The following is an 11,196-nucleotide window of genomic DNA, read 5'->3' as shown; positions in this document are numbered from 1 at the left end:
TCTTTTTACATCAGAGGAAAAAGTCAGAGGACTAAGAATCAGAAAGCTGAGAGACTTACATCCCTGAGTTCTACTGACAAGAAATGCATATACCAGTGAGTGGTCTATTACAGTCTTCCTAAATATTACCAGAATACAGTGGAATCATGAAGGAATTGTATTATTTATTTGCATTTGTATATGAAGGAGACAATAAGAAGCATCCCTTGTGATCTTTTTCTAATTGTAAAAGCTTTTGGTAAGGAGACAGAGTAGAGATGAGGGCTTGGAAACTGCAGGTGCTGATGTGTGTGGGCCAGTCCTTAAAGGGTCCAGAAAAGGGCAGTGAAATGAATGGAAGGGCAGTCTTCCTCCTTTCTCCAATTCCCAAACTGATGCCTGAAATTCCACCATAAACAATGCATCTCTCAGGGGTAAGTGGTCCCTCCCATGTGACTTTTGAAATGCAAACAGTGCCAGGAAGGGTAAAAAATTCCTAGTTAGAATGGATGGGAAACTCTGAGCTTGGTATAGTGCTGAGGCTTAATGTGAATGCGTTTGACTGCTTTCGTCCCTAGACTACAGGAACTAAATAAATTAAGAATTTTTGGCACCTAGAATGAAGCGTAGCTTAATCAAGGTGAGGAGAGAAGAGAGGCAAGTGTTGCAAAACTTCATCGCACCCCGACCCTCCACATACATAGAGACAGTAAAAAAGAGTTGGAATATTGATAAAATATCAACAATAATTTAACTCCATGGTCATGGTGCTCCGTTTAAGGAAAAGACCAATGAACTGCTTACATGCCTAGATCACTTGAGTGAGTTAGGGAGATGGCAGTAAGCGCGTGATCAGAAAAAGGGAGAAGCGCGGAGAGAAGGGTGGAGTCAGGGGTGGCATGGAAACAGAAAGAGAATTCTGGTGTTCTGGTTCTGCCCCCATATGTAAATCGGCGGTAATACAGCCAAAGCGCGCAGCATAAATAAAGTCCAGTTTTGACACCTTGGGTTCATAGGTTTAGGTCTGGAAGGGACGCATCTATGAGGTCATTCGTTTTTCATTTTTTACTGACAAGGAAATGTAAGCCAAAAAAGTGACTTTTCCAAAGTCACTCAGGTAGTAAACAGAACATCCTTGACTTACAGATGTCGGGTTCTTTCCACTCGCATCACAGTAAATTCCGTCAGTGGAGGGGGAGGCGTGTTTATATGTTGAGAACGACCCTACCTTTCACCCTGAGGGTGAGTGGAGCTCTGCTGTGGTGTAGGTGGGACAGTGTACCTTCAGTGAAACATTTAAATAAAGATATTAAAGCATATACTTTCTAGAGAAGGTAGGGGATAATGGGTGGACAATGTAGTAGCCTTTAAATTACGGAGGAAACATTTCATTTGGAAAGAAAGCCTTTCATTCCATGTCATTATTTCTCACTTGGTGAAAACCATTTTGAGCTAACTTCTGCTCTCCAACCTTTTGTCACCTCCCCCCCACCCCTCGCCCGAACCTATCCAGAGGCTCCTAGTCCTATTCCCAGCATCCCCTCCACCAACTAACATTTATTAAGCGCCTACTATGTGCTTTGCTAATCGCTGGATAGCGGAAAAAGTTAAATGTCGACTCCGCTCCCTCCCCCAATAAATTCAAGTGGTGCAAAATGAAGCTAGCAGTATTTAGGGTAGAAAGGATGAAGAAGTTAATGGTTGCCTGGGGACCATATAACCGTTGTACTGTCCCTCTCTAGAAACTTTTTCTCATTTTAAGGACGTTAATTCTTCCCTGGGTGACACCCCCCCCCCCATCTCATAGTGGGAAGGATAACTTTCGTTTCTTCCTTGACACTCACCCTCTTCCCAAACCTTTTCTAATGGGAGTGGTTAGGGTGTGTGTGGAGGAGGGGGTTCCCCAAAGGTTCTAGAGGTGAGGGGGCGACCTTGAGGGTTCGGGGCCTCAGCGGTTCAAACCTTCTTCTAGCCTCGCCCCCTACTTCCTTTCTGATTGGCCTTCCCAGACTTTGGGGGCCGGGCTTTGGACCGGGCGGGAGGGACTCCAGTGCCCCCTCCCCCTTCAGACCTGGCCGAGCCGGGTAGTCTCACCGCAGCCGCTCTGGGGTCTGGGGGTGTGCCCTGGGCTGGAGGGCTGAACCGCGAGAGGCAGGCGGTCTTCTTCGGTGGGGTAAATTGTGAGCTGAAAAAACCGGAGGGGTTGGAGGGAGAGCCAGAGGTTGGGAGCAACAGCAGCAGCAGCAGTAGTAGCAGCAGCAGCAGAGCCGCACGAGCAGACTCCGTCGCCGCCACCGCAGCGGCAACAGCCGCAACAAGTGCGTGGCGTGCCAGCCGCCGAGCCGGAGCCGGAGCAGGAGCCGGCAGCCCGCCCCAGCGAGGAGGAGCCTCGGCTGCTGCAGACGCCCACACCGTCCTCGCTTCGGCCCGGCCCAGACCACGCGCCGTGGGGAGCCCGGCTGGGATGGAGCCCGCAGCTGTGTGGTCTCGCAGGAGACGGCCCCGGGAAGCAGCCCGGGGCTGAGCCAAGGGCCAGCCGGCCCGCCCGCCCGGGGACCAGGAGGAGGAGGAGGAGGGTGGATGCGGCTCCGATCACCACCGTCCCCCACCCTCCCCGCCCGGTGTGAGCAGGCACTGCTCCCGGACAGGGTAAGTGGACCTGGGGCGCTGCCGACGTCCCCCTCACCCCCGCCTCTCCCGACGGGGGTCCACTCTGGCCCCACTCTCGGGCTGCGGCGTCTCCTTCCCCTTTAGACTGTCTGTGCCACTTCCTCCCTTGACCTTTCTCCGCTTGCAGCCCACGCACTCGCTGTTCGACTTTTACCTTGCGTGTTTCTTGTCTCTGTCACCTGGGCTTTAATCCATCTATCCCCCCTCCCTAATCCCCTTCCAAGTTTTTTGGAGAGTGTGGTCTCTTACAGCATTATTTCTCCTCTGCTCTCCTCGTCTGCCCCCGCCCCCCAAACTGCGGTGTTCCTTTCTGAGCCCCTAAAGCCGGGTCTGCTGAGAAGAGGAGAAATTGAACTGACTTTTGCAAATCCTCCCCCCACCCCTCCTCCTTCCTGTCAACTCGATGGGCCCCAGCCCTCTGGCTGCTCCGTCTAATTCGGCCTTTCTCTTTGGCTCTTTCTGGGCCTAGTGCCCTAACTTTAATAAGGGAAAGCGGGGAAACGCCCGAGTCCGAGGACCATTTAAGGGCGGCGGGTGGGTTGGGTTCTGTCTGAAGCATTTAGTGAGGGTGCTGTCTTTGAGAGGCTTTTTAAAAGCCCCTCCCCCATTGCCCCTCTTCTCTCCCTTCTCTCTCCCCATTGCCCTCTCTTTCCTCCCCCTCCATTGCCACATTGCCCTCTTTCCGTCCTCCTGCCTCTTTACTACATTGCCATCTTAACCTTCTTTCTTCTTGTTGCCCCTTTCCCTTCCCCATTGCTCTTCCTTTCCTCTCCATCCTCTATTGTCCCTCATTCCCTCCTCTCCCCCGTTGCCCTTTTTCCCTCCTCTCTTCCTCCATTGTCGAATGCTTCTCCTCACCTTGACTCCTTCCCCTCAGTTGCCCCTCATTCCCTCTCTCTACCTTGACTCCTCCACGTCAAGGCCCTACCCACCAACATTGCCCCCCCCCCCATTCAACTTCATCCCCTCTCAACTCCAACACTTTACCTTTTCTACGTGCTGCACAATATTCTGTTTTGTGCTGGGGAAAATCAGCTGGTGTATTAGCTAAAGAAATGGCAGCAGCTTTCTTCCCTACCCCCCCCCCCCCTAACCGACCCGTAAAGGTTTGGTTCCATGAAACTTATTTAAAAGAACCCTTCAGTTTGACCTCTAGAAAAATATTCCATGCCGCTGAAGTTGAATCATTAACTAGGCTGTTAGCTTGAGGGATGGGAATTGAGATCCCACTTGGGTTACTGTAGAGACTGTTCTTAGGGCCAAGCATTTAAAACAGTCAATCTCTGACAAACAGAAAAAACCGGAATGGTGAAATATGTCATAGAGATAATGTTTGTTGTTAGTCCTGAGAATGGGGAATCAAAATGTCTTAAAACACTCTTAGCAGGACAGGACACGTTATTTTAGCGCTGAAGTAGAAAAAGATATATCAATACCTTCTGGAGAGTTCTAGAAGCAGAATGCCAATTCATGTTTTATAACCCTTCACTTTCATACTAAGGCATTTTTACGTGGTGCTTAAGTTTTGCAGAATTGAAAGGCTCAGTTACAAGACCTATCCTAGGTTATAATGAATGTGAGAACTTGGAATGATTTTTTTTTAATTCTGATTTGGGGTAGATTTATGATTATTGTTTTGGAAGTAGTGTGAGGGATGGTAAAATGGGGATTCTTTTATTAGTAGTAGTAGGCAGAGGACCTGGGTATGAATCCAGCTCTTTTTTTTTTTTTTAACTAGAAGAAAGACATTTTAGGCATCATTTAACCTAGACAGGCCTTCCTTAGTTCCCTCAGCTGTAAATTGAAGGTGATATATTAAGTCCCCAAGATTCCTCCTACTGGCTTTAAATCTCTCCCCCACAACTTTCAAGATGACTGTTTTGGACTATTTTCTCTTTCTCCTTCCTTTCTTTGTCATGACCTTATTTAAGTTTTCAATCATAAATCCAGTTTAACTCAGACATATATTTATTGTAGCAATATTTTTAAAAAACAACAACAACCTGATTTATATCTCAGAAGGTAATGACTCTGGTAATGAAGTAAATGATGGGTTTATTGTTGAATCTGGAGAAGAGATAGGAACTAAGTACCTATGATCTTGTGAACCTTTTATACTCCCATGCTAATAATCAGGGTTCTAATCTGACAGTGACCCTTAGGGAAAGGTAGTTATCAACTTACCTTATGACACTGTTTCTTTGAAATAGGTATTACTTGTGAAACTATTAAGTATATTCCATCTAGGTTCTCAGGCAAAATTTATTTAAATTATGAAATTCCATTAGCAACAAATTTTTTTAGTCTTTTCTATTTTAAAAAATTTTTTTCTTTTGAAATTTAGGCTTTTCATTTTGCAACATTGTTTTCTTTTCTTCTACTTTTCCTTAGTAACTGGATTTGATTTTTTTTTTTGTACTGAAGGTTTTTGAAAGCTTTCCTTTTTTTAGATGAAAAAAATAGTCCTGCTCTGGCATCTATGGTGGAGATTCTAATGTTCATCTTTTTACAGTTGACATTTAACAGAGAATTAGAACACTATCAAATGTCCATTATAAAAAAGCAGTAAAACTACAAGAGCCATTTTAGATTTATAATTTTAAGCCTCACCTTGAAATATACACCAAATTTTTGGTTTTAAAAATTTTTTTCTTTCTGTCAGTTTTAAGGCTCAGGATTTGGTAGAGCCTCCTGCAATGAAATCAGTACTGGATTTGGAATGAGAGGACCTGTATTCCACCTCTCTCTCTATCCTTGAGACTTTGGGCAAGTCACTTTAATTTCTCTCTATTCCTTATTGTAAAATGTAGAGACTAGAGGATCTGAAGGATCCCTACAGGTAGAGATTAAGCAAACTGAGCAGAAGTCCCTGGTGTCCCTAGACTCAAAGGAGCCAGTGAATCTCTAAGATTCCTAGGTGTTGGGAGATTCTCTCTCTCTCTCTCTCTCTCTCTGTCTGTCTCTGTTAAGATAACTTTGGAAGCAGTGAGTGCATTTTTGTTGCCAAGGTTGTTTGACCATCAAATCTTCTGAGGCCTGAATTGTACTTATATTTTTTCAGTTATTTCCATGTTAAGAAGCATTCCCCATATTTACTTTCTTCAGGTTTTCCACATACTGTCTTTTAGTTTTTATTTTTTGTTCATATTTTAAGAAATTAAATAGGGTATGTTTGGTAAAGGTAGATTGTGGTTAAAGTATATACCATGACGAAATCTATAGGAGGCCAATAAACATAATGGATAGGGCTGGACTTGGAAGTCAGAAAAACACTTGAATTCAAGCTCTTCCTCTGACTCAAACTAGCCCAATCATCTTGTTAAATCATTTAATCACTCTGACCCCCCAGGCAACTTTACAAGACTGTAAATTACAGATGGTTGACCTCGTGAAAGGAGTTCCCTGAATTGATGAGATCACATATCTCACAAACAAACAAAAATACTTTTATTAAAGACAGCCTGGATTTCCATTTCATTGCTTTTCATTTTTTCCAGATATGTATTGTTTTGTTGGGTTATTTCTGATCACTGAACAGGTGACATAAAAGTAGCAGACCAGAAAAATATTTTTTAACTACCTGCCTTGTTTATTTACTCTTGAGTGGTTCTGAACAGAAATATTCCATATATTGTATGGACTTTTAAAATTAGCATAGGGTCAGAGGAAAAGGAGTGAAGTCTATATTTCTCATCCTTATGTTAATCCGAAATGTAGCTTTCTCTGTCTTTTGTAATACTACTGTACTTTATTCTTAAAAATAAGGATTCAGGAATTGAACAATTTGGAAATGCTATGCCAGGGGCATTACTCCAAGGCTTTGAATCAGTAACATTTCTTTCTGACCCTGAAATATCTCCTCCAGCCGGTTTCCATTTGCCCTATGGACACAATATTACATAATACTTAGCTTCTTGAGAAAACTTCACCGAAGCTTGTTAGGGAATATAGTTTGTAAAAACAATTTTAAACTTTGAAGTGCCAATACTTTATGAGGTTGTTTTGTCTGTGCTTGTGATTTTACTTGTGTTGGGAATTCAGTGAGGGAAAATCTTAAAACCAATGCAGATCATTAGTTTGAGGGTACAATGGATAGAGTACAGGATTTGGAGTCAGGAAGACCTGATTTCAAATCCTGCCTTAGATACTTACTGTGTGACCTTAGGCCCTCAGTTAACTTCTGTGCCTCTGTTACTTTATTTATTTGTAAAGGATTTTGCTTACCTTAAAGCCCTTTATAAATGCTGGGGTTGCTAGGCGGCAAGAAGAATTGAGCATGCCTGGAGTTCAGAAGACCTGAGTTCAAATATGGCTTCAGACACAAACTCGTGACTCTGGGCAGGTCACTTTAACCCCACTTGCTGCCTCAGTTTTCTCATCTGTAAAAAAATAAGCTGGAGAAGGAAATGGCAAACCACTCCAGTGTCTTTGCCAAGAAACTCCCAGAAGGGCTCATGAAGAGTCAGACACAACTGGAAAATGAAAAATAACAAGTATTAACTATTATCTTAAAGAATTACTTGGGGGCATAGAGAGGTTACATGATTTACCCAGGCTCACATTATCCTTTGTATCTTATCAGTAGCTTTATTTTAGGGGGCACATTTGGTTGTGAAAAATTCCAGTATCCTATTTGTGTGCTGGAGTCAACTAATTGCTATAATCAACATATAATAAAATTTCTTTCACATAACCTTAAAAACAGATTGTTCTACACGATATATAAGTAATTATAGGGAATCTATCTTTACCGAAGTATCCTTCAAAACAATTGCATGATATAGAAGGTCTGTATAATATTAACATGAAACTGGATAGGACCAGGGACAGCATGATACAATATGACTAAAAAGCAATAATAACATGAAACTGAATAATGGGGTGATGTTTGAGACCAGCAATCCATTTCTTGCCTGCCCTGAAGTGCATAAAAATGGATATAGTTGAGTACAAAATAGAACTTTTACCCAAGCAGTTGTTGAATTCAATCTTTCTTTGGTGGGATAACTATTGTTAGGTTCTTGGCAATCATGTTTCTATAAATTGTAGGATGGCTGAATACTAGTCTCTTGAGAAGCAATTACTATTTGAGTTGGTGTACATAGATGTGCGCTTTGAAAAGTAATAACAAATTGATGAAATAATTTCATCAGCACATACCTGATGACAAAAATTGACTAATTTTAAGATTTAGAGTTGGAAGACTTTTCTTAAAGGTTTGATTATTAGAAATTACAAAGTCCTTTTGTTGACTATTTTTCTTTTTAGAGGGGGGAAGGTAGGGCAATTGGGGTTAAAGTGACTTGCCCAAGGTAACATGGCTAGTTTTTTGTGTTAAGTGTCTGAGGTCAAATTTGAACTCAGGTCCTCCTAACTCCAGGGCCAGTGCTCTATTCACTGCTACACCTAGCTGCCCCTGTTGACTATTTTTCTATTTGCCTGAGCTCATATTCTTTACATGACACTTGGATTGCACCTACACTGAGTTTTAAAAATTTCCACCTCACGCATCACAATTTCATCTTGTTTCCATTATTCTACTGGCAGCTCTAGAAAGTTTGAAACTACTTTTAAAAAATGGATTGTCTTTGTTGATATATTTGCAGAATTCATTCTCTTGGAAATATTTTGCATGAATTCTCAGCTTTGTTTGTGGGGAAATAATGACACAGAAAACTGTTTTATTCCAAGAATATTGTAACTCTTAATTGTTTCTTGCAACATTTTGCCTGTAACAGATTTTTGATAAGATGACTTCTTATTTGAATTATGTGTTGATATTTGAAGTAGTATTATTTCTGTTTGTACAAGGGTTTGAATCATTACTGTTGCTGCAGTAGCTCCAGTGCTGTTTGACCAGGAGGTAAACCAAGAATTTTTTTAGACTACTTGCTACTTATGCTTCAAGATCTATGATTTTCTCTGTGTGGGTATTCTGTCCAACAGCCTTTATAAGTTAATCTAACCTTTAAACCCCAGTCTCATCACTTGGGGACCAAACTTCTGGGGATGAGCTTCTTCCAGCTTAAGTAGGAGGATGCTTGCCTAACAGACAGGAAGTTTGTAGCCAGGCTTGATAGAGCCTGCAATAACTTGTGCTTCCCTAACCTGATCCTCGGTAATCCAGGGCCACTTCGTGTTAAAATGAAGTACCAGAATAGGACTTTTGTGCAGAATTTCCCTATAGTATTAATAAAATAATGGCAGTTTTTCATTTCTCCAAAAGTTAACTCATAGACTTTCTCTTTAGATTTTATTATGATAATACCGATTAGCATGACTAGAGGTTTATTAAATAAAGGCATTATTATAGTATTTGTATACTTAAAAATTCAGTCACTCTAGCAAGTATGTGTTAATCAACTTCTTTGTGCCAGGCACACAGAATGAGGCTCTTCCTTACATTAAAAAGGTTATCAGTTATGAATAGGCAGTTTTCAGACAAAGAAATCAAAGCTCTCTATAGTCATATGAAAAAATATTTTAAATCCCTATTGATCAGAGAAATGCAAATTAAAGCTACTCTGAGGTGCCACCTCACACCTATTACACTGACTAATATGACAAAAAAGGAAAATGTTGGATGTTGGAGGGGATGTTCCAAAACTGGGATGCTAATGCATTGCTGGTAGAGTTGTGAACTGATCTAGCCATTCTGAAGAGCAATCTGGAACTATATCCAAAGGGCTATATATGCCTTTTGATCCAGTGGTTCCACTGCTAGGTCTATAGCTGAAAGACATCCAAAAAAAAGGGAAAAGGACCTATTTGTACAAAAAATATTTATAGCAGCTCTTTGCAGTGGTTAAGAATTGGAAAACAAAGGAATGTCTATCAATTGAGGAATGATTAAACAAGCAGCGATATATGATTGTAATGGAATATTATTGTGCTATAAGAAATGACAAGCAGGATGATTTCAGAAAAACCTGGAATGACTTACATGAACTGATGCATAATGAAATGAACAGAACTAGGAGAACATTGTACATAGTAACAGCAATATTTTTTGATGGAGAACTGTGAGGACTAATGATGAAGAATACTATCCACCTTCAGAGAAAACTAATATTGATTGAAGACAGACTGAAGCATGATATTTTTCACTTTATCTTATTTTTTCTTTTATTCAAGTCTTCTAGTATAAAATGACTAATATGGAAATGTTTTACCTAATTGCACATATAACCTATATCTGATTGCTTATCATCTCAGGGAGGAGTAAGGGGAGGGAGGGATTTAATTTGGAACTCAAAACTTTAAATAAAAATGTTAAATTAAAAAAAAAGCTTATCAGGGGAAACAACAAGCAAACATGAGGGTAGGATGGGAAATAGGTGCTTTAGGGATGAGGAAAAACATGTGGGAGAAATGGCAGTTAAACTGAATTTTGAATGAAATGAGGGGTTTTAAGAGGTGGAGGTTAGAAGGAGTCTGTGGAGAGACAGAGATAAGAGATGGAATATAGTATGAGAGATTAGTTTGACTAGAACCTAATATATAAGGGAGAATAACATGAAATATCTGGAGAGGTAGGCTGGAGTCCATTTGTGAAGGGATTTTATGCAAAACAGTCCTGGGATAGTAGGGAGCTGCTGTAACTTCTTGAATAGGGGAGTTACTTGATCAGATCAGTGCTTTAGGAATATCACTCTGTGGAGTATGGATTGGAAAAAGGAAAGACTGGAGTTGGGAAGACTAGGTAGGAGTCTTGGAATAGTCCAAGGTAGTGGTTATGGGGAGCTGAACTATGTTGGTAGCCCTGGAATGGAGAGAAAGGGATGGGTACAAGAGGTATGGAGGTAGAATCAACAAGAATCTGCAACTGATTTGTTGTGAGGGGTGAGAGAGTGAGGCATTGAGGATAATTTTGAACGTGGGTAACTAAAAAAATGGTGGTAACTTTGATAGAAATAGGGATTTGGGAGGAAGGGAATAAGTTTTATTTTGGACATGTTGAGGCCTAGGTGCCTATGGGGAGGGAAATCCAGGAGGAAATACCAAATAGGCAGTTGATGATTTGGGACTAGAGTTCAGGTAAGAGATGAGGGCTGAATGTTTAGATCTGGGAGTTATCTACATAGAGATGAAAATTGAACTCATGGGACGGGATGAGATCATTGAGAATGTATAGAAATAGAAGATGAGAGGGCCCAGGACCAGATCTTTGGAGGACATTCATAGTTAGAGTTAGCAGGGGATAGATGATAATTCAGAGGAGCCAAAAAGGTTGGTAGGGGTAGGAAGAGCATAATATCAGGAAACCTCAGGAAGGGGACAGTCCCTAGGAAGAGAGGGTAGCTGAACACTATCAGAGAAGTCCAGAAGGATGAGGACTGAGAAAAAAGACCATCGGATTTAGCAGTTAAGGGATCATTAGTAGCTCAGTTGAGTGATGAGATCAGAAGCCAGATTATAAGGGGAGAGAAGACAATGAGTATAGATCTCTCCACTCTGCCCCTCCCCCCCCCAGAGCTGCCGGCCCCCTGTTTAGAACTGGGAGTTCACTCACTCCCCCCCCACCTAACACATCATACTTCAACGTAT

The 11,196-nt window shown here is 41.7% G+C and overlaps 1 protein-coding gene across 1 annotated transcript in view; it reads left to right on the top strand.

Moving 5' to 3' along the window:
* The first annotated feature begins 2,040 nt into the window (after positions 1-2,040).
* Positions 2,041-11,196, top strand: part of B3GNT2 (UDP-GlcNAc:betaGal beta-1,3-N-acetylglucosaminyltransferase 2) — a 35,245-nt gene continuing 26,089 nt past the window's right edge. The window contains exon 1 of the mRNA XM_069069014.1: positions 2,041-2,628. The gene's annotated coding sequence lies outside the window, so the exon portion shown is untranslated. The remainder of the gene's footprint in view (positions 2,629-11,196) is intronic.

The sequence above is a fragment of the Petaurus breviceps genome, unplaced genomic scaffold (assembly GCF_028583685.1).
Source record: "Petaurus breviceps papuanus isolate PSGF00001 unplaced genomic scaffold, PetGlider_PUasm1.0 90775, whole genome shotgun sequence".
NCBI lineage: Eukaryota > Metazoa > Chordata > Mammalia > Diprotodontia > Petauridae > Petaurus > Petaurus breviceps.
This window is presented reverse-complemented; position numbering and strand designations above follow the sequence as displayed.